This window comes from Rhinolophus sinicus, linkage group LG05, assembly GCF_036562045.2.
Source record: "Rhinolophus sinicus isolate RSC01 linkage group LG05, ASM3656204v1, whole genome shotgun sequence".
Taxonomy (NCBI): domain Eukaryota; kingdom Metazoa; phylum Chordata; class Mammalia; order Chiroptera; family Rhinolophidae; genus Rhinolophus; species Rhinolophus sinicus.
Genome location: NC_133755.1, coordinates 5,826,808 through 5,854,586, shown reverse-complemented (window position 1 = coordinate 5,854,586; position 27,779 = coordinate 5,826,808). Strand labels below are relative to the sequence as shown.

General features: G+C 49.1%; 1 protein-coding gene across 6 annotated transcripts in view; it reads right to left on the bottom strand.

The window, feature by feature from the left end:
• HPCAL1 (hippocalcin like 1) overlaps positions 1-27,779 on the bottom strand; it is an 89,640-nt gene that overhangs the window by 36,591 nt on the left and 25,270 nt on the right. For 2 of the 6 annotated variants that reach the window (XM_074331685.1, XM_019748668.2), the window contains exon 2: positions 19,003-19,053. The exons of the other annotated variants lie outside the window; for them this stretch is intronic. The gene's annotated coding sequence lies outside the window, so the exon portion shown is untranslated. The remainder of the gene's footprint in view (positions 1-19,002; positions 19,054-27,779) is intronic. 6 annotated transcript variants of the gene reach the window in all.

Sequence of the window (27,779 nt, the reverse complement as noted above, 5' to 3'; positions counted from 1 at the left end):
ACTCAAGTCCTAGGGTGTCCAGCTGTGGTCCCCAGCAGGGGAAGGAGCCTGTCCCCGAGTGGCACGGGCTCCACCCAGAGACAAGCTGAGCTCTGGAACTCAGCCTTGAGCCCAGGACATGGGGCAGTAAAGACTGAGGGGCTCCCAGCACCCCCATAATAAAGGAACTTTTGTCCTTGGCTTGGACAGCTGAAGCACAGAAACCCCACCAAGCCCCGGGGTTTGGGTCTGATAGTATCTGCACTGAGCTCTGCTGCAGCACCCAGTCTCCGGTTTCTAGGAACATTCCTGCCACTCGTCACTTCAGATCACTTTAAATTTTAATTTTTCTATTATCAAGTCAGATGCTAATGATGATACTTGAAGACCTCCACCTGCCTCATGTCTTATTCATGGTGAACGGAGGAGAAGCTGCTGGGAGGCCCGCCTGGCTCTGCTCCTTCCAGGACAAGCCCCTTCGTCCGGCCTCAGTTTTCTCGCCTGTCATTCCAGGCAGGATATTTTGCCCACTCACCTTCCATGGCCCAGCCTGGCCCACAGGCCATTCTCCTTCCCTGAGCATCCCTGGCATGTAGGCCTTCTGTCCTCACCAGCCTGGGGTGAGGTTGTCATGTGAGCTGCCTGATGTCACATCTGTTCAAGACCATCTCACTTACTTGAAGAGTAAGGACCACCTGAGGGAGAGTGAGGCAGCATTCCCTTTCTGGGGTTCCCTCCCCCATAGTGCTGACCCACTCACTGGGGAATGCACTCAAAGGATGGGGGTGGGAGATGGGTCCCCCCACGCACCTTAGGGTGAAACACCAGGGTCTGGCGAAGGGGACCTCCCAGGAAGGGCCAGGTCAGGGCAAGGGTATCACCTGTCTGCTCGGCTGGTTTCTAGGAGATGGACAGAGAAACCTCAGAGGGAAAACAAGGACTTTGGAATGAAGAGGAAAGGACTATCCTGGGAGACAAAGGCTAGTGTCGACCAGCCATGGGACAAAGGATGCAGTCTCCATGGCCCCTCTCCCTGCTGACCCCCCTCCACCAAACCAGGAAGCCCGGGCTGCGGCTGAGCACGGCAGGCGGGGCTGGTGCCCAGGGACTGGCTCCCCACACAGGCCATCAGCCTAGAGACTGCCCTGTCCCGTGCATGCACCCCAGTGAACTACCTGGGGCCTCACAGCCCAGGTGAAACCTAAAGGACGCAAAGAGCCACCAACTGAACAAGGTGAACCATTTGCTAAGAAAAGCTGTTTCCAGGGAAGAGCTGTACAACGGGTCAGACATGGGGCAAGCGTGGACATCAGTGTTGCCTATGTGCCCAGCTCCAGCGGCCAATGGATATTCAGACTGGCTTTCCCTTCTAACCCTGCATCCAGCCGGACTCACCAACCCAACTGCAAAGAGCAGGGCCACACACACCACACACCACTGCCTAACCCCCCTCACCCATCCCCACGCCAGCCCTGTGCCCCTGTTCTGCCTGTAGGCTCAGAACTGCATCCCACAGGCACCTGTTCTGCCTCGGATCCCACAGGCAAAGGGGGCGGTCCTCAACAGTGCAAGTCGCGACGGTCCAGATGGGCCTCCCGGTCTTGCAGATGAGGAAACTGAGGCAGGCCAGAAGCTAGCGGCAAGGTGGGAACGGGAACCCAAGTCCTCCCACCACAGGGCCTCTGCCTGTGGGTCCCTCAAGACCCATGTTCCATCCCCCCCCCCAACCTCCCAATCCCACCACTCCAGGACTGCCTGGAACTAGATTGGAAGAAAATAAAACTTGAGGCATTTCTGGAATGGAAAAGTAGTCAGTACTGAGGGGAAGGGGACATCCAGGAGTGACAGCAGAAAGTGGCCCCTAGATTTACTGAGCTGTCTCCACTGGAACCCTACAAAGGCAAGCGCTTAGTTTCCACCTGGGCAGAATGCCGAATACAGTGCCTGAGCCCCCACCACCCCCGGGGCCTAACCCAGTAGCTTGTTGAAGATAAGTGGACCGAGCGCCTGCACATCGAGATAAGGGCTATATATAGAAGGAGAAAGTTGGTTTTTCCACAATGTTAAGAAGCACACTTCAAGGAGTGAAAAGGTTTCAAGGACACACTGGGGTGGTCTAATGAGGCCACAGCCTTTTCCTTTTCCAAAATCCTAAGTTGAACTTCTTAAAGGATAACTAATTCTGGTCCAGTTGAATTAGTGCTTCCTCTAGCTCACTTTCAGCTTTTCCTAGTGGATCCAAATACCACATATTCATTATTATTTGATTAACAGGGAATCAGTGACCGTGTCCCACAGGAGTGGCTTAACCACCACCACCTCCAAGAAGGCCCAGGATCCCCCCCAGGGCTACCACTACCCCAGCTGGCTGAGCCCTATTAGAGCCGCCTCGGGAACCCCTCCCTCTGCCCTGTGAGCCTGGGGGCAGGGTGAGTCCTGCCTTTCTTGAATTTGCTCTGGGCGCCACTCCGGTGCTTGCGCTTGCGAAGAAAGAAAGAAACGGAACTGAACTATGAAGCAACCAGGAGGCCTATAAGCACATGTACCTATAACTGCTTATTAAAACCACCACAAACAAAAGCACATTTTATCAACGAACTACCTGACCTTGGTGTTGGCTCGATTCTCATTTCTTAGGCAGAAGCACAGTTATCCTCACTGGGAGACAAAAAACGGAGGCCCTGCCACGGGCCTGGCAGGCTTGGCCCTACACCTACGATCACTGCAGAGCAAGAGGCTGGATGACTTCCTCACACGGACAGGAAGGGGGGTGCATGCAGAGAAGGGCCACACGAAGGGCTGAAAGCTGTCCTCTGCACAAGAGACTCACTCTCTCCTCTGAGGGTGCTCAGGGAAACCACTTCTTTCTGGAAGTAGCAGGGATAGGAGGCACATCGGGGTTTAAACCCACTTCCTGACTCGTTGCTGGGAAGGGAAGCACAGCTCCCAGTTTGCATCCTGGGCTGGCTCCACACAGAACCAAAGGGTGCACAGGGAAAGTGGCCACACTTACCCGGCCCCAGCCTCCTGGCCCCATAACTGCTATGGACTCAGAAGGCAGGAGGGCAGTGCCCTGTAGGCCCAAGAAGGGCTTCCTGAGACCTCTGAGATTCTCCTGATACCAAGAGGCAGAGAAAATTTCCCAAGGGGTGGAGGAAACAGCAGCAGGCCACGATGGCTGCTGGGGCCCCGGTGAAGCATGAGTCCTGAGGAAACAACCCCTACCGGGCAAGATGGGGCATGGAAATCACGCACAGGCATTAGGTGACTTCCAGAGCTGAATGAGGGAAGAGCCTTCTGCGGCAGCCACCACCCCACAGCGGGCAGCGGCACCTTAGGGCCAGTGGGCCGGCCAGGCATGCCGAGCAGCCCTGCCACGTGGCACAGATCTGGACCCTGCTGGGCGTGGCTCCAGTGCTCAGGCGTCCCAGTCCAGGGAAAAGCCGTGGGCCGCCGCCAGCTCAGCAGACGTGCTCTGGGGAGAACCCAGTCATTAGACATTCCTCTGCTGCCTCTCCCCACTCAGGAGGAGGTAGATATTGGCTAAGAAAACAAAGCCAGTTGTGGCAATGACTTCCAAACAGATATGATCAAATTATCTATTCCTGAATTCTGCAAGTACTGAAACGCTATAATTCGATTTCTGAAATGTCATTTGGAGCTGCTGGTGCAGGCGGCAGAGGCGCTCAGTAAACAGATCACCATTCAAGTCCAAATACACACCTGCTGACCTTGAGCCCGTGCCTGGGCGCTGTGCTGGAGGCGGCTACGGTGGACGCCATCGCTAGGCAGGGCCCGAGGACGGCAGCGGGAGGCAACAAAGACCCGACCCGAGTAGACACTGACCAGACCTCGGGAGGTGCGCTGCTACAGAAATGTCGACTACACACTGAGCTCAAGGAAAGAGTGCTCACTGCACACAACTGAGGGGGTGAGAAGGCTCCCAGGGGAGGCCACAAGCGGTCACCAAAGCTCAGGGCAAACGGCAGAGGGCTGCCTGGGCCCTAGTGACACTGCACTGACGCCCTTCTCTCCTGCAGTGGCAGAAATGGGATCCTGTATGTGCAGATAAGCGCCCAGGTCTGGTATGTCACTGGTCGGGCTGCCAACTGGCAGAACGTTACAAGAGAACATCGTGAAGGCCTCAGCCTCCTGCATCCCCACGGTTCACCTTTCCTTCCTGAAGGAATGAAAGATCATCTAAAGAAGGAAATAGAGGGACGGGTGGGCTGTCTCTCTGCAGTAGCAAACCCCTGAGAACCCCAGCCTGACTGCTCTGGGGAGCAGGACCCAGAGGCATCCCACAGGTGAGGTCCCCACCTGCGAGCCTGAAGTGCCCGCCCACACACCTGCCACAGACTCCTCCCCCCGCCGGGGTCCTCCCAATCCTTGGCTGCCACCTCCCTCCAATTCCACACTGGAGCTTTGATGCTGTGCCTGCTCTTCTCCGCCATGATGCCAGCATACAGCAAGTGCTCAATAAAGACTTGTTGGTTAAGCAACCCCAACTCAATGACAGTAGCGTCAAGCTGAGCCGGCACTGAGGCCCTGCTCTACCACTTACTAGCTGTGTGACCTTGAGCACATTACTTACCCTCTCTGAGCCTGTTTCCTCATTATCAAAGAGCGATAATGACCCAGTTCATACGTTATTGTGAGAATTTAACTATTGTATATGAAAGCATTTATTATCAAAATGTAACAGTCACCGTAAGGGAAACACTAGCCTTCTGATGTAACAGAATAATAGTTGCAACGTAACAAGGGCTTTTAGAATAATGTTAAGCATGATGTACATAGCGGAGGAAATCAGTTCAGGTCACTGGTGACTAGATACATTATAAAATCCGCAAACATAACTGGTTTCACAGCACCAACAGGAGAAAGGCCCAAGAGCCGGACAGCTGGGACTGGTCACGATCCTTGTTGGGAGTTCTCCCTTCCAGTAATTTGAAGACAATTAGGGTGACATTCAAATTTCAGAGATGCAACAGTGCCTGGGGTGGCCACACACACTGGGTTTTCCAGGGTAGTCCCACCCGTCCTGATTTGGTATAGAAATTGAGTCCCCGGCCAACATGAAGCAGGACCCACGTTCGGGCATCTTGTTTCCACATATCCTCAGTGCCTAGCAAACGCAGGGCACACAGCAAGATCCAGGAGAGATCTGCTAACAGGATGCTGATGGATAAGGAAAAGCAATTAAGAAAGTTCAAAGGTATGGGGAGTGCAGGAGAGGAAAGGACAGAGGGGGAGAGGAGGGGAGGGAAGGGAGAGGAAGGAAGGGAAGGGAGTGGAGGAGGGGAAAGGACCCCAGTGAACCTTCTGGAATGTGCACAGGGCTGGGCCCTTGTCCTAGGAAGATGGCTGGTTTCCTCTCACATGGGATTTGTTTTCCAAAGGAAAGTTTGATAAGATTCCACATTATTTTTGGTTTTGTTTCCATTTTTCAGTCTTTCATAGCCGACCACTCGTGAACTTTGTGAAAGCAGTCTCTCATGAAAGAGCAGTCAGATCATGTCCCAAGCTCCCTGCTCACCTTCCTGGAAACTTCTCAGGGTCTTAGACTAGGCTTCCTGTGCCTGGAATCCCGTCCCCAGGCAGCACAGCCCCTCCAGGGACGCCTCCCTGACACCCTATACCTCCTGGCGAGGTTATCAGGGGCCCCCCCTCCAGCTCGGCTTCCTCCATTAACACGCTCCTTCAGGCTCTGACTGCCCTCTCAGGACTAGGAGCCTTTGCTTGTGCCCAACACCCCAACACAATATCTGGTGGAATGTCAGGTCAAGAACGAATGAACAGACGAATAAGCGAATGGTGGTGCTGCTTGCACACTAAAGCTGGGAATGCTGGACTCAGGGACGGGGGCACCTCACTCCATGGAGAGGAGCTGCCCTGACAGGGTAACGGTGTGACTGAAGTCAGGGTCCCGGGAGGAAGGGAGCTGAGGGCTGTGGTTTGTGTGGGTTTGGAGGGTGAGGCCATTAGCCACCCAGCGGGCCTGGGAGGTCAGGGCATGTTCATGGCTTAGGGACGTGGCTGCCTTCCCTCTGGGGCCCAGAGCTCTAGCTGGGATGCCCCACTTGGGGACAGGCCCAGACAGACTTGGCCCCACTCGCCATGCCCTGGACTCTCCCAGGGGCCTCAGAGGGCACAGCTACCTCTTCCCAGGGATAGAAGCCCTGGCAGGTGGACCCAGGAGGGCACGGCCGGCGCCCCTCAGGCTCTCCCTGTCCTGGCAATCGCCACACGCTTCTGCCTAAAAATCTTGCTGCTATTTCACAACAGGAAGACAGTTTTGTTCTTATTACTGCTGGAGATGGGAGCGCATGGGAGAAGAAAACATGATTTCTTGATTTTCTTCTCTAAATGGCAGGTGGAGAAACAACAAAAGTAAATGACATTGTTCTGCAAGCACCTGACTGGGAGGGAAGGGCGTGATGTTTACAAGTGCACCCTGGTTCTATGCAGGTCCCAGTGGAAGGTGAGCTCATAAAGATGCAAGAGGCATTGCCGCTCTTTCCAATACACTCCTTGGCGGAAACACGTCACAAGCAATGGCGTGAAACCAATCAGGGCAGAATTCTGCCCCTGCTGAGCCCCACAAGGGTCCGCTCCCCCCCCCCATCCATCTGGGGTCGCTTCTTGGCACTCGTCACTGCCTCCCGTGGCATCAGCACCAGAGAAGGTCCCGCATCGCACAGCTCACACCGTAGATGAAGAGAAGGAAACACTACAAAATAATAAGGAAACTGCATGGAGGAGAAGGAACAAAACCTAAGACAGTTTGTACATGGACCTGGGCTAGGCCCAGGAGGTGTGCATTTCGTCATGTGGCCTCACGGCCCAGGCTCTCCCCACTCACCCCTCTCCCCCTGCCGCCAGCCTCAAGTGTACCCAGCACACCTGCTCCATCGCACTCGGGCCACCCGAGGACGCAGTTCCTGGGTGGATGGTGTGAGCACCCGTAGGGCAGGAGACGCCTATCTCACAGGTAGAGCATCACTGTTTTACACAGCGAGGGTTTGCAGGATGGGTGGACAGTGCAGATGCAAACCCCGAGCATGGTCAGGCGGGAAGAGTGTGCAGGAAGAAGACCACAGAAGTACAGGGCAGGTGGGAGGGCTGAGACCCCACGGGAGACACTTAGAGAACAAAGGTGAAGGTTCCTTGCTACGTCCGCCCCTCGCTTTGTGCCAATGCTAGGGTCCTCTTTTCTGCTGGCCAAACCCCAGGGTGGTTGGCATACATGGCACAGACTTGCTATGAGACCAGTCAGACCTGGGGCCCCATCTGACTTTTTCACTTTGGACCAGTTACTTAGCCTTTCTGAGTGGCTGCAGGACAAAGGGGACAGTGTGTGTAATACCCCCGTATGGGCACCTGGCACAGAGCAGCCTCCCTCTGCCCCCCACTGTCCTGGAGCACAGCAGCCCTACCTCAAGCTCTTCCTCAGGCTGTCATTTGAGGCCTAGTTCAAAGCCACCCCCAGACTCCACAGGCTAGAAGGGCGTCTCCCACCATGGGCCTACGAGCTATGCGTCCCTAGGCAAGTTACCTAACCTTGCTGACCCCACAGGTTTGAAGGGGTCTCCCACCATGGACTTAAAAGCTGTGCATCCTTAGGCAAGTTTCCTAACTTTGCTGGGTGTCAATTTACATATAAAACAACGACAATAATAATACCGGTCTCACAGGGTTGTTGGTGGAATCAGAAGAGCAAATGAATGAGTGAAAGAATGAACAAACCAACAAGGAAGTAAAATGGCCTGGCACAGAGTGAGCACGTCAGGAGTGTCAGCAACTATTGGTCTGAACCTGTCACCAGCCGCGTGTGCGTACATCGAGTGGGAGCGTGATGCGCGTGTTTTCCCACAGCACCTATCACAGGGTTTGAAGCAGGATAAACACTTAGTAATGGGGGGAGGGAGAAAGGGGGAGAGCTCCCCCCACACACGACTTCACAAACTCTGCCAGACGGTAGAACGCAGACTTCCGCCAGCCCAAGGAGCCGAACGCAAAGCTGAGGTCCCAAGGAGAGAAAAACGCCAGGTATGCAAGTGACGCAGCGGCACTGGGTGTCTCTTTCTCCTCCCTCTTTCTGTCTCTCCCCACCAACATTGCCTCCATCTCTCTGCTTGTCCCCGCATCTCTCTCTTCACCCCCTAACCCCCAACCCCCATTCGGAGAGCAGGGCAGGACCTCAGGCTATGGCATCACGCTTTGCACAGAGTGTCTCCAGGCAGGTTCTCTTGCCAGTTATCAACAAGTATGTTTCGCCAAAAGGCCCACAAATCAGTACCATCCCACTCCTGCAATTCCTGAGGTAAATTACTGTTTTATGACTAATGTTCCCGGGGAAGAGAACGCAGTCTCCAAGACTGAGCCCAAAGCCTCAGCCAGGGGCTTCTGTTTCCAAATATGAGAAAACAGGCACTGATTCCTGACTCCCTCGTAGCAATGCCCTGTGGGCCCCCTACACGAAGCCAAAAGAAATCTTAATAAGGTTACTTTCCACTATTTAGAAAAAATGTGTATGTCTATGTGGAGTTTAAACTTCCAAAGCCTTTGCTAAACTAGCTTCTCAATCTCCTTGAGCCCTGGGCAGTAAGCAGATATCTAAGGAAATCATATGTAGAGACTGGTTTTCCCAGCCATTCCCAGGGTGTCACCGTTTAAACTAACAAAGTCACAGTCTCCAGGGAAAGGTGTCATGACTAAACACTGTTTGCTCCTCACTTACTTTTTAATGGTCAGTTCATTGTATGCCTGTCATGGCAAACTCTTACACACCCTTCAAAGCCCAATCCAAATGTCCTCTGTCTGCCTCCGCCTCCCACCCCAGGAAGGTCCCCCCCATTGTTCCCTCGGGCCTTCAGAAGGCTGGGTGCACATGCCTGCTTTGCTCCTGAACTTTCTTCTGACCTTCTGCTCGTCTGTGAGCCCCCAGAGCTCAAGGACATTGTTGTCTCATCTTCGTCCCCTCAACACCTAACACAGTGCCTGGTACATGGAAAAGGCTCAGTGGGCTCGTCAACTGAAGGACCTATGAGGAGGTGACCATAGTTCATAACACAAAGGTGGAACCACAAGTTCTCATGGGACTGCATATTTAGGACCAGACGCTCTTAGAAAACCTGGGGGCACTTTTACAATAAGCCCCCATCCACAGTCTCCATGCCTGGAGCTTATGCAGAACCCGGAAAGAAGCATAAAGGAGTTCTGAGTAGTTAGAACCTCTGTGCCTGCCTTGACAACGTGGGACAATGGAAAGAATGTGAGATTTGTAGCCAAGAGACCTGGCTGAGTCCCACGCCTGGGCCTCTGGCTGTGCAATCAGCCCTGGGAGCCTCTTCATTCCTCCGTACCAGAGGACAACGATGCCTCCAGGACACCTTGGCAAGTGACCTTGTGAGGTGGCGGACCGGACTCTGGCCTTCACTTGATGAGCTCAGCCTTGGTTTCAGCCCAGGACTTCTGAGAAGAGATCGGAGGTTCTGTGCGAGTGAGCAGTGGAGCGAAGTGGCCACTTACAGTGAAGGGGAGGCTTCCAAGAGGCCCTGTAACTGCCTGACAGGTAGTGGCACTCGGAAAACATTTGTAGAGTGAAAAAAGAGGGAGTGCGTAAGCACGAGGCTGAACGGCTGTACACAGGGACGAGACAGCAGACTTCAGCTGGGCCTGAAAGGGCTGAAAACAAAGATGTGTGAGTGGAAGCTTCAGGGAGAGCCAGCGGAGGAACGATTAAGCAATAGAATTGCACAATGTTGGAACGCGCTGCCCCTGGGGGGATGAGCACCCCATCACTGGGGGAATGCAAGCCCAGAGCAGATGAGCGATAGCTTCACAAAACCATAGCAAAGAGGACCCAAACATCAGGTGGGGGATGCTTGGAATAAAAACTGCCTCAAAAAGTCCCTTTCCACATGGGTTTCAGTATCGACATTCCAGATCAAGAGTCAACAATCTTTTATAAACGGCCAGAAAGAAAATTACTAGGGCTTTGCAGGTTATAGGGTTTCTGTCCCACAACCTTTCAACTCTGCTTGCCAAGCAAGAGCAGCGAAAGACACTGGTGTCAAGGATGAATGAACGTGGCTATTCAATAAAACTTTATTTGCAGAAACAAGCAGGGGGCTAGATTTGGCCCATGGGCCTCTGGGTCTAATGGATTGAAGCTGTAGGCAGTTGCTAGTGTTGGCTCCATCGTCCACTGAATGTCTACTGGGTAGTGAACCCCATGTCTCTGCCTTCAGTCCCAATTTAATCCATGCCAGGCTTAACCACCCCCTGCCCCCAGTTTCTTTAAACTTCTACCATTCATTTTACTATTCTTGCTGCATTTTCATATGTTTGAAATGCTCTACAATAAAAAGTTAAAAAAGAGAAACCTACCCAGAATCTGGATCTACCTGTAAAGCTGCTCATTTCAATCTGCCTTCTCTAAACCACTATAAGGCAGGTGGCCCTGAACCAGCATCTCCAGTACAGGGGGGACTGGACCCAGAAAAGAGAAGAATAACGGCAAAGTAAGGGTTTCTCTGCAATTAAAGGTGTTCATTCAGAGGAGTGTCTTTTCTTCCAAGATTACACGTTTCCCTGTAATTGTTGCTATGAAAATGTCCCTTCTATTATAAAAGAACAGTAGATGAGAATGTTTTATGTCCTTATTTGACATAATTTAAAGTTAGCAACCCTATATTGGCACTAATTATTTTTCTTTTTAAAAAATTTTAACCAGTTCACAGAACCCTGAAGTCTGGAAGCCAGTGCCTCCTCCTTGGGTCCTAAGAACTAACTTTCCCTCAAGCTGCTCCAATCTCCCCTGTGAAGTGCCTGTATGACATGCCCAGGCCCTCTGCCAGCCCTGAGGGTGAAGGTGAGGTGGCCAGTCTCAGAAGGCCAGGGGACCTCCTTGCCATGGGACCCACCCTGACTTCACAGTCCTGCACGCAACACACTTGCACAGGCCTTTGTCAGTTTTCAAACAAAGCACTGAGGCCAGCATGGCAGAAATACTCCCCATTTGACAGATGAGGAAACTGAGGTGCAGAAAGTCAAGTGACCTTTCCAACGGCAATGCAGAGAACCACATGCATCACATACAGCCCTGAGCAGTGGGGATACCTCTGCCCTTAACCTGGTCAGCCCAATATCCAACCACCTGTTCTCCACAGAACTGAAAAGCATAAGTTTCAGGAAGAGTCCTCGTTTTCAGTGACCAGTTCAAATAAAAAAATATTAAGTGCCTAACCAAGACAGAATTTTTTTTTTAACGTGATTAATGGTTCCTGCTTTTAAAGAGCTTACTGGTTGGTCAAGAAGACTAGAAGATTCTTTTCAGTCTGCTACAGAGAGTGCAGAGGGCTGGGATGTTCCACATCTGGGCAGGAGGTCTGGGCGGAGCCTCCTGCTGGGAACACATGCTGTGAGCTCCTTCCCCACCTGTCAGGGACACTGGACTTGGGTGACACGCGCCATTGAGACCAATCCCAGATGTCCCCAGAGGGCTACGGAGGAAGGGACAGGCCTGGGTCTCGCCCCAGCACACATGACCTCTGCTAGTGGAACCCGCTGATGGGGGATGAAGTCAGTTGCTTCCAGCATAATTAATTTAGATCCAGACACAAATCTACTGGGAAATCAGCCCATTGAGAAAGAGAAAGAGAAAGACACAGAGAAAGAGAAAGGGATCCAAGACGACGGGAATGGAAGTTTTGGCGATGCGTGGATGGAGATCAAGGAATATTCTACATCCTATGGAGGGGCTGAAAGGCACTGAAAGGAAAAAGGGAGGGTCCCACACACCTCCAGGGGAACACTGCAGAAGAAGTACCCTCTGCTCGAAATGTGAGATGGGGAAAGGGGAGGGCACCCGGGAGGGGGGTGAGGATAGGCAGCAAAACAAAACTCCTGATGTTTTATTTCTAAAATAACACATTTATTGAGATATAATTCACATACCAAGCAACTCACAAATTTAAGATGTGTAACTCAACAGTCGCATAGCGTTGTATAACCACCACCACAAATAATTTTAGAACATTTTAATCTCCCCCAAAAGAAATTCCAAATCTATTCCTAGTCACTCCCCGTTTTCTCCCAAGCCCTGGGCTCCAGACTTAGGCAACCACGAATCTATTTTCTGTCTCTATAGATTTGCCATTCTGAACATTTCCTATAAAATGAAATCCCATAATAGGTGGTCTTTCGGGACTCATTTCATTCACTGAGTATAATGTTTTTAAGCTTCATCTGTCTTGTAGCATGTGTCCGTACTTCATTCCTTTTAACTGCCAAATATCCCCACGGTATGTATATACCACACTTGCTATCAACTCACTCGTTGATGGACATTTGGATTGTTTCCACATTTATGTGACTTTTCATTTCTGTTGGGTATACACCTGGGAACTGTTGTGTCATACGGTAACTGTTTAACCTCGTAAGGAACTACCAGACTGTTTTCCAAAGCAGCTACATCATTTCCGTTCTTAACAGCAGTGTGAGGGTTCGTTTTCTCCAAATCCTCACCAACACTTGTATTTATCTGACGTCTTGATTCTCAAAATCTTAGTGTGTGTGAAGCAGTATCTCATTGTGGCTTTGATTTGCATTTCCCTGATGACATTGAGCATCTTTTCATGTGTTTGTTGGCCCCTCAAATATTTTCCCTGGAGAAATGTCTATTCAAGGCCTTTGCCCTTTTTTGAATTGGATTGTCTTTTATTATTGACTTGTAAGAGTTCTTCATGTAGAACAAGTCTAGAACATATATGATTTGCAAATATTTTCCATTTTGTGGATTATCTTTTCACTTTCTTGCAGTGTCCGTTGAAACATAAAAGATTTTAATTTTGATGATGTCCAATTTATTTTTTTTCCTTTGGTCACTTATACTTTTGATATTATATTTCAGAAACAATTGCCTAACTCAAACGCAAAAAGATTTACACCTATTTTTCTTCTAAGAATTTTATAGTTTTAGCTCTTACATTTAGGTCTTTGATCTATTTTGAGTTAATATTTATAAAAGGTGTGAGGCAGAGGTCCAACGTCATTCTTTTGCATGTGGCTAGTCAGTTGTACTAGCAACATTTGCTGAAAAAAATTATTCTTGCTCTATTGAATTATTTGCTACCTTTGAAAATCAACTGACTGTAAATGTGAGGGATTATTTCTGGACGTCCAGTTCTATCCCATTGATCTGTATGTGGATCCTTAGTCCAGTATGACACAGTCTCGATGACTGTTGCTCTGTAATAAGTTTTGAAATCAGGAAGTGTGAGCCCTCTTACTCAGTTCTTCTTTTTCAAGACTGTTATGGCTATTCTGGGTCCCTTGAGTTTCATACGAATTTTGAAATCAGCTTGTCAATTTCTGCAAAGAATGCAGTTGAAATTTTCATAGGGTGTTGGATTGAATCTGTAGATTAATTTGGGATCGATGCCATCTTAACAATATTAACCTTTCCAATCCATGAACCTTTCCAATTCATGAACATCGGATGCCTTTCCATGGACTTGGGTCTTTAATTTCTTTCAAAATATTTTGTGGTTTTCAGAGTATAAATCTTGCACTTCTTTTTTTTTTTTTTAATTTACTCCTAAGCATTCTATTCTTTCTGATGCTATTGTAAGTGGAATTATTTTCTTAATTTAACTTTCAGATTGCTCACTGCAAGTGTATAAAAATGCAATTATTTTTCTATGTTGGTCTTATATTCCACAACCTTGCTGAACTTGTTTATAAGCTCTGCTAGGTTTTTTTTAGTGGATTCCTTAGGATTTTTCTATATACAAAATCATCTCATCGACAGTTTACTTCTTACCTCCCAGATGCCTTCTGTTTTTTTCTTGCCTGACTGCTGTGGCTAGAACCTCCAGTACAATATTGAACAGAAGCGGCAATGGTGGATGTCTTTGTCTCATTCCTGATGTTCAAGAGAAAGCTTTCAGTCTTTCACCACGAAGTATGATGTTAGCTATTGCATGTTTACATTTTAAAACTTCAGCCTTGAACTGGTACCATTATGAGACTTCTCCACGTAGAAAGGGATATCACACAAAATGTTCTGTATATAAAAATGAACACAGATAGACAAAAGACCAGAAAAAAACAACAGAGTTTTTTAACTGCCTGCCCTGAACCACCCCTGGACCGTGGGACGCACTCAGCCACCTCTGTGAGGCCTGCGGGACCCTCGGGGGTGGGAGGGGTTCTCCGAGCTCACCAAGACTCTGCTGTTTTTCCTCAAACCTGCTTATACCAGTTGTACTTATGTAAGTACATAGCTGAATTAAATTTTATATAAACCACTGGAATAGGAGTTAAAAAGGAATTGCTTTCATCAAACGAGAGTTGAATGTTTGAGGAAGATAACTGTAAAATTAGGCATGGACAAAATAGTTGTGTAATATTAGGAGTGTATGAAAATCTATGCATATTGGGAACTCAGCTCCTACTTCACTTGATAGAAACAGAAACTGAGAATCACAGACAATGCATTAAAGAATAACACAAAAAAGATAATGTGAATATCATCCAGTGCACCCATAATCCAAGAAAGTCATTGGCCCTAAATCAGGAGACGGGGGAATAAATGCATGTTTTATGTTAAAATGAAATGCTCTGTATTAAAATAAAGTGCTCAAGGTATGTCTGTACCATTTTCATGATCCCCTCTTTAATAACCTTTTTCAATTAAGCAACTTACTACTTAAGGGCTGATGGTACTAGGCGAGTGCTTTTTCTGGAAACAAATATAACAGTGGTTACCTGGGAAGGTGTGACAAGATATCATTATTTTCCTAGTTCCTTTTACCATTTAGTATTTTCAAGACATTCTAATGAGTATGTACTGCTTTTACAGTAGAGAAAAACAGTGATAAAATGTCTTTTTTAAGACTCAGATTCCATCTCTTCCTGCTAACAATAGGAAGAAATTCAGAAACGTGGCACTGCGTTGGTCAGCATTGTTCCTGGAACCCAGAAAGTACCCCAATACTACCAAGGTAAATAAGCAAGAAATATGGAAAAGGAGCAACATGAAACAACTAATCAGGATGCCCTGACTTGAGTGTATTGCTACTTTCACTGAAAGTTAATAAACACTGAAATAGATTCCTTAACTTGGTTGAAACTAACATATACCCCTTCACTGAGCTCTTTGGTTCAGCTGCTGACAGGCATGCTGGCTTTTGGAAATAAGGCAAGGCTGCTGGACCAAACAGGTTTGAGTAACATCACACCAGCAGAGCTGGATTTCCTGGGAGAAGGCCAGAATTCAGAGTATTCTTAAAGAAACACAAGGTTTCTGCTTTGCCGTACGCAAACTAAGAGGGATAAGCGATCCGTTTCCCTCCATGGCCGATCTTGCTTCTAGTGTGACCCCTGCACTATGCGAGGTTCGTAACAGGCAGCTAATAATGAATGGAAGATGCGCTTGAGTGGCTTATCGGGACGCTCGGCCTTCTCTTGGAGACTAGGGTTTCTGAAACGGCAGAGCCGCTGAAACACGTACTAGGTCCTCCTGTTGTACCCCCTCCCACACTGTCATAATTATGTTTTCTTATGTTTGAAATACAGTTTGCTAAGCCAGGCCCCTGCCTGAATCAATGAGGACACAGAAATTAAGGGATGGGGGAGCTGAAATCGTGTGCTCTGTGCCAGGCACACAGTTGGATCCCATGGACGTGAAGGAGGCCTTGGGAATTCCCAGACCCCTCCAGACATGAGTAAACACCACAGCGCCGTGGAAAGAGGAGATAATCAAGGTGCGTTCAAACCTGTAGGGGATGCGGGGTGGCAGAAGGACCCAGAGTGCATGACCTAGGCTCGAAGGCAGGGCAAGGTGTGGCTATCCTGGAAAACCCCAGGGTAGCAGGCGGCACTTCCAAACGAGGGGTGGTAGGTGTGGCCACCTCTTTTCCTCCCTACTGGGGCCCTGTTCACCACACAGTGGAGTTCTTCTACTTTAGGAGGAAAGAGCTTTATCAGGCATTGGGAGGCACAGTTTATATCTAACATGAGATCACTGTAATCCAAGACCCCACCAGCTCGGGAGGAAGCTTTCCCTGGATGACCATCTCCACCCCACCCCTAACGTGCTGGGCCTGGCACCGAGTTGGGGCTCAGGGGGCTAGGCTAGCACTTGAAAGACCAAACCAAGGAACGTGTGAGCAAGGTTTCGTAAAGATCGGGGCCCAGCGCGGGGACTCCAGAGCCCAGGTGGTCAGACCTATTCCCCCTCCTTGAGGTTGGCCAGCAGGTCAGACTGAACTCTCGTAAACAGTTTCCACCCCCAGCCAGCACCTGGGGCAAACGTTCTAGAGACTTCCGAAAGTGAATTCCAGTAATGCAATACTCCAGCTTATCTATGAGCACTCTGTTCCTTTGAGGGTGAAAACAGTGTGCGCCACTCCACACGCAGACAAAAAAATCCCTTAGAAACCAGTCTGGGCGGGTGGGGGTGGGTGGAGAGGGGTGTTGTGTGGAGAGGGAGAGAGGAAAAAATGTTCAAACTGGAATGTTGTCTGAATGGTCCTGACCCTAATTGGAGGGAGAGAGAGGTGGAGGGAGGGGGAGAGCCAGCATCTGTGCACATGTCAGGGGATTTGGGGGCTACACCAGACATGGGGAACAAAAGGGGAGTAATACACTGTCGCGTGCTCATTTTTATGCTAACGTGTTGAAAATACAGCACATTTAGTTCTGCTTGATGGTGAGGGCACTGAGCACTCCCGTCTCCGGCCTGTGAGTCTGCGGTTCTCAGCTCATTCATTGCCCATCCCCATGGGGGGACTTCCCAACCGACCATTTCCACCAACGGGCTCCTGACTTAAGAGACCAACACCCGGAAGGGTATCTGGAGGTTTGTTTTATTTAACTGTCTCTAGAAGACAGAAGTGTCTCCTGATTCAAAGAGGAAAACAGCCACAAGGGGTGGAGTTGGGGTAGGGGCCAGGGATAAAGCTAGTATTTGGGGGGGGAGCACCTCCTCCCAGGCTCCAAAGGCGGGTCCTAACAAGGCATGCGGCTCTCGGGTCCTGACCAGTCGGGTCTGTCCCTTTCCACTTCTGGCGATCCCAGGACGAGGATCTCTCCACCACGTCCCAGAGCTTCCTGGCCTGGCTTCTGCTGGGCCTGACCACCTCATCTGTAGCACAGCTGAGGGAACTCAGCAGGGGAGGCTAGCCCTGTCCCTTCATGTCCCCTGCACTTCCTCTGGGAGAAAAGCACCAATGGAACCACCGTGCTGCCCTGCCCAGAAGCTGTGGGCCACTTCTCTGACCATGCGAGGTCTCAGGGCCCCAAGGCATCACACACGTTTGCACACAGTCACCAGATACACACAGCCCCTCCGGAGGGCACACGCAGACATGCCCACAGACTTACACTCCCACTGTCCACATTCACTACTGGTGGTTTGGGTATACAGGCCATGTGTGTGCCCAGTGTTCCCAAACGTGGCCAAATGTTCTCCGTGGTTACCCCGTTGGGGGAGGTGGTATTACAGATTATTCATTTGTTGTCTAATTTCTTCATATTTTCTAAATATGCTACAGTGAACATGCATGTATCACCCCTATTTTCAGAAAAAGTTCAAGTACACAATTTTTAAATCTAAGACAAGTAGTAAGTAGCATCACAGAGAGACACACTCATATATTAACCTCATTTGATTCACATAACAGCACTGAGCAGTAGCATCGCCACATCACAAAGGAAGAAAGCCCCATAAGTGCCCCAAACTGAGAGCACAGGTACCTGCACTCCCGGGAGGAGGGAGAGAGCGAGAGAGAGAAGGGGCGGGAGCATGTAGGGAGGAGAGGGATGAGGGGGAGCCATGTGTGTGGTGTGTGAGAAGCCCGTCTTACTCATTTGATTATAAAATATTTCTGAGCCACCAGATGGTACAATAGCGGCTGCAGATGCCCTGATAGTGTTTCTTAATTTCTTTGCACAGGGCTCCATTTCAGGGCCCTGAAGAGTGACATCCAAGAAGCTATTCCAAAAAGACAATAACTGTACAATTTAAGGAACACCGTTCGAGGCATCGCTTAACAGATGTGCATTCATTCGTGCTTCCTGGATGAATGGGCCTTCGGCTATTCCTAAGGCACCTGGGGGCACCGGGCACGAGCCTCCCAGGGCCCCTTCCTGGAGCAGCTGCCTGCCCAGGGACCTGGGCTCTGCTACATAATTAATCCTTGGCTTGGAAGAGCAACATTCCCTTCATAGCAGAGAGAGAGAGAGAGAGAGAGAGAGAGAGAGAGAACGAGAACATCAAAGACTCTATCTTCCAGGTCCTCCAAGATCAAGATCAAAGCCGCAGGGTTGATGAGTTCCCGCAGCACTCAGTCTTCTGCATGGTTTGTTCCGTCTTTTTGGTTTTTGTTTACTGTTTAATAAGAGACCCTTCATGCATGGTCATCAACAGCTCACTAACCTTGCTAAAAAGCAACAACAGGGCTCTGGGCAGATGCACCACCCAGCCCTCTGCCCCCTGCACTCTGCTGGGTCTGCACCTCTAAGACCTGGTGCCCCATCGTTCACCATCACCCGTGGGTGTTCCTGGATGTACAGGTTGGAGGAGGCTTGCGCTGGAATCACTTGCTGAGGAGGAGCGGGGGCCACGTTCAGTCCAGCACTGGCAACGTGGAGACTGCAGAGGGACCCTCTTTCTTCTCTGGTCACTACTCTCTTCTCTGACCCCACCCCAACCTCTCAACAGGAGGACAGCAGATGTTATATGCCATCAGTGGCCAACCTAAACCCCCTGCAAGAATGTGTTTTGTTTCTGGCCTTCAAGCCTTAGTATTAGTTGGCTTCAGCCGGATCCCTCTGACCTGGCAGTGGCCACGCTCAACCCAAGGTCTACAGTCAAAGGCAGTTGCAGTTTGCAAACCATTCAGCAGAGATCCTAACTCAAGCCACTCCTCATTCTGAAAAGGCTACAGACAGAGAAACCTCCCAAGTCAGAAGCAAAAGAAAGGACAACCCTGGGCGCAGCAAGAGTACCTTATGTGGAGGTATACAGGCAGGTGCTGGGCTGGCTCACCGTGCAAACACCTGGAGGAGAGACAGAGCCATCAGTCCTTCACACACTGGTGCAAATTACCACCATGCTGCACTCATTTGCCCCCAAAAAGAGCCACTACTCCTAGGTTGGACCTAATGAGTGTGGTGTGTTTCAGGGGGTAGAACAGGCCACACTGTGGGGTGCTGGAATGGGTGCCTTAGTGGAGAGCAGTCCTTGGCAGGATTGGCACGTGAGGGGAGGGGGTGCAAAGAGGAATGAAGAGGAGCACCCTAAACCCTGACCCCAGTTAACTCCTCCCTCCTGTCCCACGCAGGACCCTGATGGGGAACTGGCTGTCTTAAGGCCCGTGTTTCTGCTTTGTGGCTCACCCACTCCCTGGCTTAAGCATTAGCCTGCCCGTAAGTGGGACGGGGGGCATGGTGTGTGGGAGAGACATGAAGGGCCATCTACATGCTACAGCCTTGGATTCAGGCCATGGGACACAGACTGAGAGAATCCTCAGAGGTCTGGCCGGAACGTCCTGGCCAGCCTCTGGAGTGTGGCTGCCCAGCCTGGGAACAGATTGTGCTTCTCTTTGCCTGGTGACAAAACAAAACTCAACTAGAGAATGAGAGCCACAGAAAGGATCTTAACACGTGGCCTGAACACATCTGGTTCTTTACAGCCCAGACACCTTAGCACATGTTTTTCCCCATGCCTGGAATGCACTCACCTCAATTTCTTGCCATGCCAAAAGTCTAGTGTCCTTAAAATGCCCAGGCAAGTGTACCGCCCAGGCTGGGGTAATTAGTCCCTCCTGGAGCTCTCTGGGTGCTTGTCCCGTGAGCCCTATTATTTATGTCTGCCCACCACGTCCCCCCCACCAAGTCCCCCCCATCAAGCTGGGGACCAGTGACTTCAGCTCTTCATCACCAGATCCCAGGACCCAGAGCTGTCTGGCCTCGCACACAGGAGGCAGGGCCACGGCATTCCAGGGGCACTCAGAACGCAGTGAGCCCCCTGGAGTTGGACAGCACATGGCCCCCACCCCCAAGCTCATTCCATGAGGAGTTAATGATTACTCACCAGCAATGAAAATTCTGTCTTAACTCTTACAAATCCCCATCTAAAGGAAGCAGCACAATTTTGAACCAAAGGACCCCCTCAAACTTCAAACTTCCGGATCTTTCCAAAATACTTGAGTCTTCCCCAGGGCAACCCCTGGTGTTGCCTGTAAGGCAGTCCCATCTCTCAGGAAGGGCTGGGTCCGCGCCAGCCTCTGCTCTATCTGCCTCTCCCACCTTCCTCGAGCAGTCTTACAACACAGCCTCAGCAGCCATGAATCACTTCCCTATTTTATAAACGCCAACAGCTCCCACTTAGGTTTTCAAAGTCTTTTGGCAGCTTCCATGCATCTAGGACAGAGTTTCTGCTTAAAGACCCCAGTCACAGCAGAGAAAGCCCGAAAGCACCTGTACACCTGTAGTTAAGTCTGCCACAATTTCCATTCTAAATCTAGACCCTTGGGGTAGGTAACCTAGGCCTTAAGAAAAATTTCCCTGGACAGACAATTTAAAGCATAACTCCGCTGAAAATTGGCCTCTAGGTCCATTATATGGAGCTTAGCTTAGTGGACCGTCAAATGAAATTTATTCAGAATTTATTACATATCCAATACAGTACCTAGAATTTCTAACAGATGTTTGGGGGAGAGGGGAGATGATTTAGCCCAGAGAAAAGGAGTGTGTGGGTTAATTTAATGAAATTGTCAGGCTTGCAAAAGCTCTTTCTTACCCAGAGGAAAGTGAACAGGACAGGGACGTAGGTACATGTAGAAGGGAGGCCAAGGGGCTCTGGGCATTGCTGGCTGGGGAGGCAGGACCCTGCAGACAGCGGGTCCTTCTCGAGTGTCCTTCAAGATCAGACTAAGTGCCAAAGGAGACTCCCCGGCATCTGAAGTGAGAGCATTGAAGCAAAGCTTTGGCAGCAACAAGCTTGGTGTCGGAGCCCAGCTCTGCCATTTACAGACTGTGTGGCCCGCAAATTCAGTCCCCTCTGAAACTGCATGTCTGTGGGACAAATGGGGTGCCAATGCCCCGGGGGCGTTCCTGTACCCACTTACAGGTGGCCCCTCAAAGTCACCTCCTCCACTATTGCAAGTGACATTGTGTGTTATCCAACATTAAAGGCACACTAATAGAATGTTTCTCTGCCAAACCCTGGAAAACCTTATCCTTATCAAGATTGGGGTGCAGCTTTTAGCAACTGTCCTGATGATACAATAGGTGTCAGAGCCTTTGGTGGTCAGAGCAGCCTGCAGACCCACTGAGGAGCTCCGCTAATCCCTACAGGAAGCAGTAACATCTTCCTGTTCAAGCAAGGAGACTGGGCTCAGAGGTGAAAGCACTTCTCCAAAGCCACAGAGCTGGACAGAGGGGGACATTTCACAGTCAGGTCTATGTCTTACTTCTGCTGTCGAGGGGAGTCAGGTGGCAGGGGAGAGAGCAGTGCAGGCACGTACACACATGTACACACACGTACACACAAATGTGCACACGTGTACACACACGTGCACACGCATACACACATGTACACACGTACACATACGTGCATACACACATACACACACGTACACACATGTGCACACACATACACACACACATACACCTGCATTTGAGTCCCCAGTCTTTGAAAGGTCCCAATATGAGCAACAGAGTGATGTCACACGCCCACAGGTTTTACCAGGTCAACATAATAGAGGGAAACAATTTCATCCCAACATCACGGATTATCCAAGAACGCCCTGCGTTTAGGAACAGAAGGAAAAGGTCTTCCCGCTTCAATCCCCAGCCTTTATTCTCCCACCTGTGAGGCCTGCATCTCTTGGGGCAGGGAAAGAAGGGAGCACACCAGCCATGGTGGGGTGACGCAGAAGCGCCAGGCTCTCTATGGCTCTGGTTTTCAGTAACCCCAAAGGGCCCACAGGCCTGGGGACCTGTTTCGCCACTCTGGTTGCTAAGCGCCCCCCTCGTAAGAGGGTAAATAGCTATCTATGAGTCTTGCCCTATAACCTTACACGCTCCATAGCTTTATTTCCCCTTCTGAAAACACAGGTAATAGCACCTACCTTATAGTGTTGTTGATTTTTAAACTTTTCATTATAAAAATAACCTTCCAACATATACAAAACAGAGAGACCAGTATGATGAATGATGGGTGCCCATCACCCAGCTTCAGATGCCCCACTCATGACATCTTGTTCCCTTTGGGCCGTACTCACTGCCCCCCGCCCCGGGGTCTCCCTGAAGACACATCCTTAGTCTATCGCAAGCTATTTCAGTGTGCCATAGGGTTGCTTTGAGAACTAAAGAGACGGTGCAAGTAAAGCAGTTAGATACCAGCAGCTGGCATGCAGTAAGTACTCAGCAAACATTAGCCTGTCTCCTTGCTGTTATTAAGTAACACAGGCAACATGACCACGTTAGCACCACTGCCACACTGAGCTGGATGCAGAGAAGACGGCCAAACAATCACAGCCACCACTCCGTGAGTGCATGCTAGTACCAAGCAATACAAACATCACTTTACTGAGTCTGCACTCCAACCCTACAAAGTGGGAATCTGCCCCACTTAACAGATAGAAAGACTGAGGCTCAAAAAGATTAAGCAATCTATTTTTAAAAACACACAGCTAATATCCAGACCCGTCTCCTGATTCCAAAATTGACACTGTTCCCTTCTGTTGCCTCCCAATAATTTGTCAAAATACTGTCCACTAATACTTCCTTTGTTTTGTTTTTAAAGTATACAATTCAGGGATTTCTAGAATATTCACCAGGTTGTACAACCATCACCACTATCTAATTCAGAATGTTTTCATTACCCCCACACCCTTTAGCAGTCACTCCCCATTCCTCCTCACCTCCATCCCTGGCAACCACTGGTCTGCTTTCTCTGTAGATTTGCCTATTCTGGCCATTTCATATAAACAAATCACAATACGTGGCCTTTTGTGACTGGCTTCTTTCCCTCAGCATAATGTCTTCAAGATTTATCCATGTGGTAGCCTGTGTCAGTACTTCATACCTTTTTATGAATGAATAATATTCCACTGCATGGATGTACCACATTTTGTTTATCCATTTATCAGTTGATGGACACTTGAGTTGTTTCCACTTTTGCCTATTATGCATAATGCTGCCATGAACATTTGTGAGGACATGTTTTCTGTTCTTTTGGGGTATATACCTGGCAATGGACTTGCTGGGTCGTATTGTAATTCTATGTTTAAGTGTTTAAGGAATTGCCAGATTGTTTTTCCACAGTGGCTGCACCATTTTATATTCCCCCAACAATGCATGAGAGTTGTAATTTCTCCACCTTTCACTAACATCTTGGTCCACCTTTTTGATTCTAGCCATCCGGGGCAGGAGAGGTATCCACTCACAGTATACGCATGTACAGTTCCCACCACACTTCTGTGAAATCTCACCAGCTGCTCACAGCATCCACATAAAGTAGGCAAGGAACAATTTTACTTTTCACAGGTGAGTAAACTGCAGGCTCAGAGAAAATGAATGCCCTGACTCAAAGATGACAGCACGTCACTTCAATCGCAAAGAAATAAAAAGCACATGGGACAATTCCTAGCTCCGATTCTCCTCTGGTCTAGAGGCCGACCACACACTTGAAGTCCCATGAGGGACTGAAGAAGGAATCTTGTGCTTTAACGTGACCCACGGTGAGGTCCACATAGATTTTAGACCTTAAACGGACATCACTCAAACCAGTCTCCTTGGGCTAAAATGCAACCCTGAGACTATTTCTTAAGAAACAGTCACCCTCCTCAATAGACAATCACATCTCTTCAGTTCTGCTGACTAACAGGATTAACAATGTTCCCTTCACTTTTCCTAAAAATAGTAAATCCCCTCCCTCAGTCCAAAGATGATCAGCGAGACCTTAATACAGATTAAGCCACTGCGGCAGTGGCCGGCCCATCCTCGGACGGGGCCTTCCTGAACCCAGGGCCTGGTGCCTCCCAGAGGACTGCACACCCAGCACTTGGCACAACTGGAAATGCTGCACGAGAGAGGTTTCAGTCCAGCTTCCAGAGGCCAGAAGGGCCCGAAGGCCCAGGAGCCAGAGCCTCTCCTCATTCCCAGATGTGCAGCCCTGAGCAAACTTCTCAACCTCTCTGAGCCTCAGGTATCTCATCTGTAAAACAGTGACCAAACACCTGCAACATCAAACCCGACAAGGCAGCTGTGAGAAGCAAATAGAGTATAAAAGCAATTTGAAAAGATCAAGCTAGACAAGTCGTTACAGTCATGGGGGGTTGGTGCCGGGAAGTATTCCCATATAAAGTATTTTTTCCTTCAGAAATGGTCATCGGGACTAATAATTTCTTATAATTTCGCAGCAGACATGCGTAACAGTTAAAACCTCGCTATCATAACAAACACCAAAAGCTTGACAAATGTGCATATTCCTAACCTAGCAGCAATTCTACTTCTAAGAATTTATCCCAAGGTAAAAATCATACAAACTGGGGGAGCAGGGAGTATAGAATGTTCATCACAGCATGTGGCAAACCGTATTGCTCAAAATACTGTCCGTCCCCATGGGGGGATTACACTTCCCACCTGACTAACGTCAGCCTGGCCATGTGGTTTGCTTTAGCCAATGAAATGTAAGGAGAATTGACAGTGATGCACGTCAGTTTCCACTTCTGAGCAGAAGCGTGAAGAAACATCATTCTGTGCCACCATCTTTTTTCTCTCTGCCAAGAGACAGTCAGTCTCTCACATAGGGCCACTGTCAGCCTGGGTCCCAGAAAAACAAGGGCACAGAGCAGGGCCACAGCCAACAGTTGATGGTTGTGTAACTTGAGAGAGAAAGAAACCTATGTTGTTGAAAACTGTGAAGATTTGGGGGGGATCATTTGTTACCAGACATAACTTAGCTGACGTATACATAGCCATGCTCCTACTCATGCAAAACTGCAAACAACCTACAGGGCCAGCTAAATAAATGATATGTATAATTACATATAAATAATATAATACTATATATTATATAATATACATTAATATATACATATATGTATCATTACAACAGAATGTCAGTAAAATTATGTACACATTGGCATAGAAAAACAGTCTCAATCTGCTGTTAACTTTAAAAAACAAACTGTAAAATACTACTGCTGACAAAGGATTCGTCTCCAGAATATTAAAAAAAAAACTATAAATAAAAAAATCTATAGATAATATCCAAAAAGAAATTGGGCAAAGGAAACAAACTTGCAATTCATAGTGGAGGAAACCACAAAAGACAATGAAGACATTGAAAAGATGTTCAACCTCGCTAGAATTCGGGAGAGTACAAATTAAAACAACCCTGAGACACTATTTTACACTCATCAGCTAAATGGGTTATAATGGTAACATCTGACAGTACAAGTGCGGAGAGGTGTGGAAGGGGAAAGTACTGTCCTTATCTTTGTAGAGGGAAGAATCAACAGCCACAAAACCTTGGCGATCAATTTCGTAACCAACAGTAACGGCATACATGAGCCTGCTAGATGTTCTAGATACCTGTGGGAACTCCCAATGGGTGCGTGTATTGCTTATCTATTGTAGTGTAACAAATTATCCCCCAAAACTTAGCAGTGTAAAACAACATACATTATTATCTCACAGGTTCTTTCGGTCAGGAATCTGGGTGCAGCGCAGTTAGGTGCCTCTGATTCAAGGTCTCTCATGAGATTCCTGTTGGGCTGCTGTCCAGGGCTGCGGTCTCATGTGAAGGCTCGGCTGGGGTAGGGGTGTGGAGCTCTGCTTCCAAGCTCACTCACGGGGTTGTTGGCAGCCTTCCCACAGGGCTGCCTCACCACATGGCAGCTGGCTTCCTCCAGGACAAGTGACCCAAGAGAGAGCAAGAGAGAACACCCAGGATGGAAGCTACAGTCTTCTCATAATTTAATGTTAGAAATGATATCCCATCCTTCTGCTGTTTTCTATTGGTTAGAAGCAAGTCAATAATCCCAGTCCACACCCAAGGGAGGGCATTAGCCAAGGGTGCAGACACCAGGATGCAGGGATCACGGGCACCATCTCCGAGGCTGCCTTCCAGGTGCCCAAGGAGAATCCAGTGTTCAGGACAGCATTCTTGTAATGCTGAGAAAATGGAAATGACTCAGGAAACGGGGAAACGGTGGCTTATTGAGACAATGGAACTCTATACAGCACTTAACAAAAGAGAGAAAAAAAGAGGACCACAAACCACATCTATGCATCAACATGATTAAGCTCAAAAACAATGTTGAACAAGCTGTCAAACTACAAAATGATGTGAATAGTAAGTATAATTACAATTTGTGAGTCCTTCTAACACATAAAACCTCATGTTTCGTTTCAGGCTAGCACAGGTGTGGTAAGAACACAAAACATGCATGGACGTAATCCCTACTCCCTCGGTAGAGGGGCTCCCTGGGGAAGGGGAGAGCAGAGAGAAGGAGAGGTCGGGCTTTGCCTGGGTCTGTCATGTTTACAGGTCTTTATAGGACAAGCAATCAAAATAAAATGAAAATATGATCGTATTTTTGCTAAACATACACATTTCTATTACCTGTGTCTATGGGACATCTACAAAGTCTGGATATAGAGGACATTCTTTCATTCCTTTGCAGAATGAAGGTATTCTTGATGGCGTTGTGTTTATCTGCCTATGTTTGCAGACTTCATGGATACCTTTGTGTAGAGAGAAATGAGTCTCAAGGGGTACACAACAGAATGTGGGGGGCGGGGTGGTTTTGGGGTGGTTTTTTCTTCTATGCGTTTCTGTGTTTTCTAATCTTACCAAAATGACGCAGAATTTTTGCGTCAAAAAAATAAATAATTTCTTCAAAAATTAAGTCAAGTTCCAAAGCAAAATGGGCACGATTGAGTACATTAGCTTCGCGAGTGCAAAGGAATTCCAGTTTACAGGAGGAGGTTTGGGGTGGAGGGTAGAAAACACCTGCCTCCTTGAGATGACAAGATGTAGGGCCTCGGGGGGCTCATCCTGGGCGGTGCCCCTGTGCGTGGCCATCAGTGGGGGGGGCGGGGGGCTGCCTGGGAGGCTGCAGCTAGCCCCCCTCCCTGGAGTGAATGGCTTCCCGCTGCCTGAACTGAAGGCAGGAGGCTACTGAGACCAACATGCTGGCCCCCTGACCTCCAGCACTGGCCAAATTTCCCCCAGAGGGTCCACAGTGAGCAGGAGTCAGAAGCAGAACCACCAAACCAGTCCCCGAGCACAGGCACAAGTGTCTACAATGAATTGCGACCCCGATTTATGCTCCTCCCTACAGCGCAAGTGTCTATGGTGAAAACACTGCTTTATGGTAGGGAACGAATGAACTTCAAAAAGAGAAGTATCTTTGTCCACATCCACAACGCCCAAAAAGCTAACTCAAGTCCAAGCCCAGCCTGGCCCCGCCCATACAGGGACCTCCACACCCAACACGCCAGTTACCTCTCGCTCGGTCCTCCTTCCTCCCTCCTTCCCCCTCCTCACCAAGAGACCTTGACCTTGACCTCCCTCCTGGCTGCAGCTGGCCCAGCCCAGTCAGTTTAGTGAGATTCCCCGACCCTGGATATCTGATCACCTGGATACCTCATCCCCCACCTTTGATGCAGATTCCTAGACCTGTGTCTAACAACAGTCCTGTTAGGAGGTTTAGCAACACCACCCCCAACCCTCATTTCCCACCCACTGACCCCTCGTCCTGCTC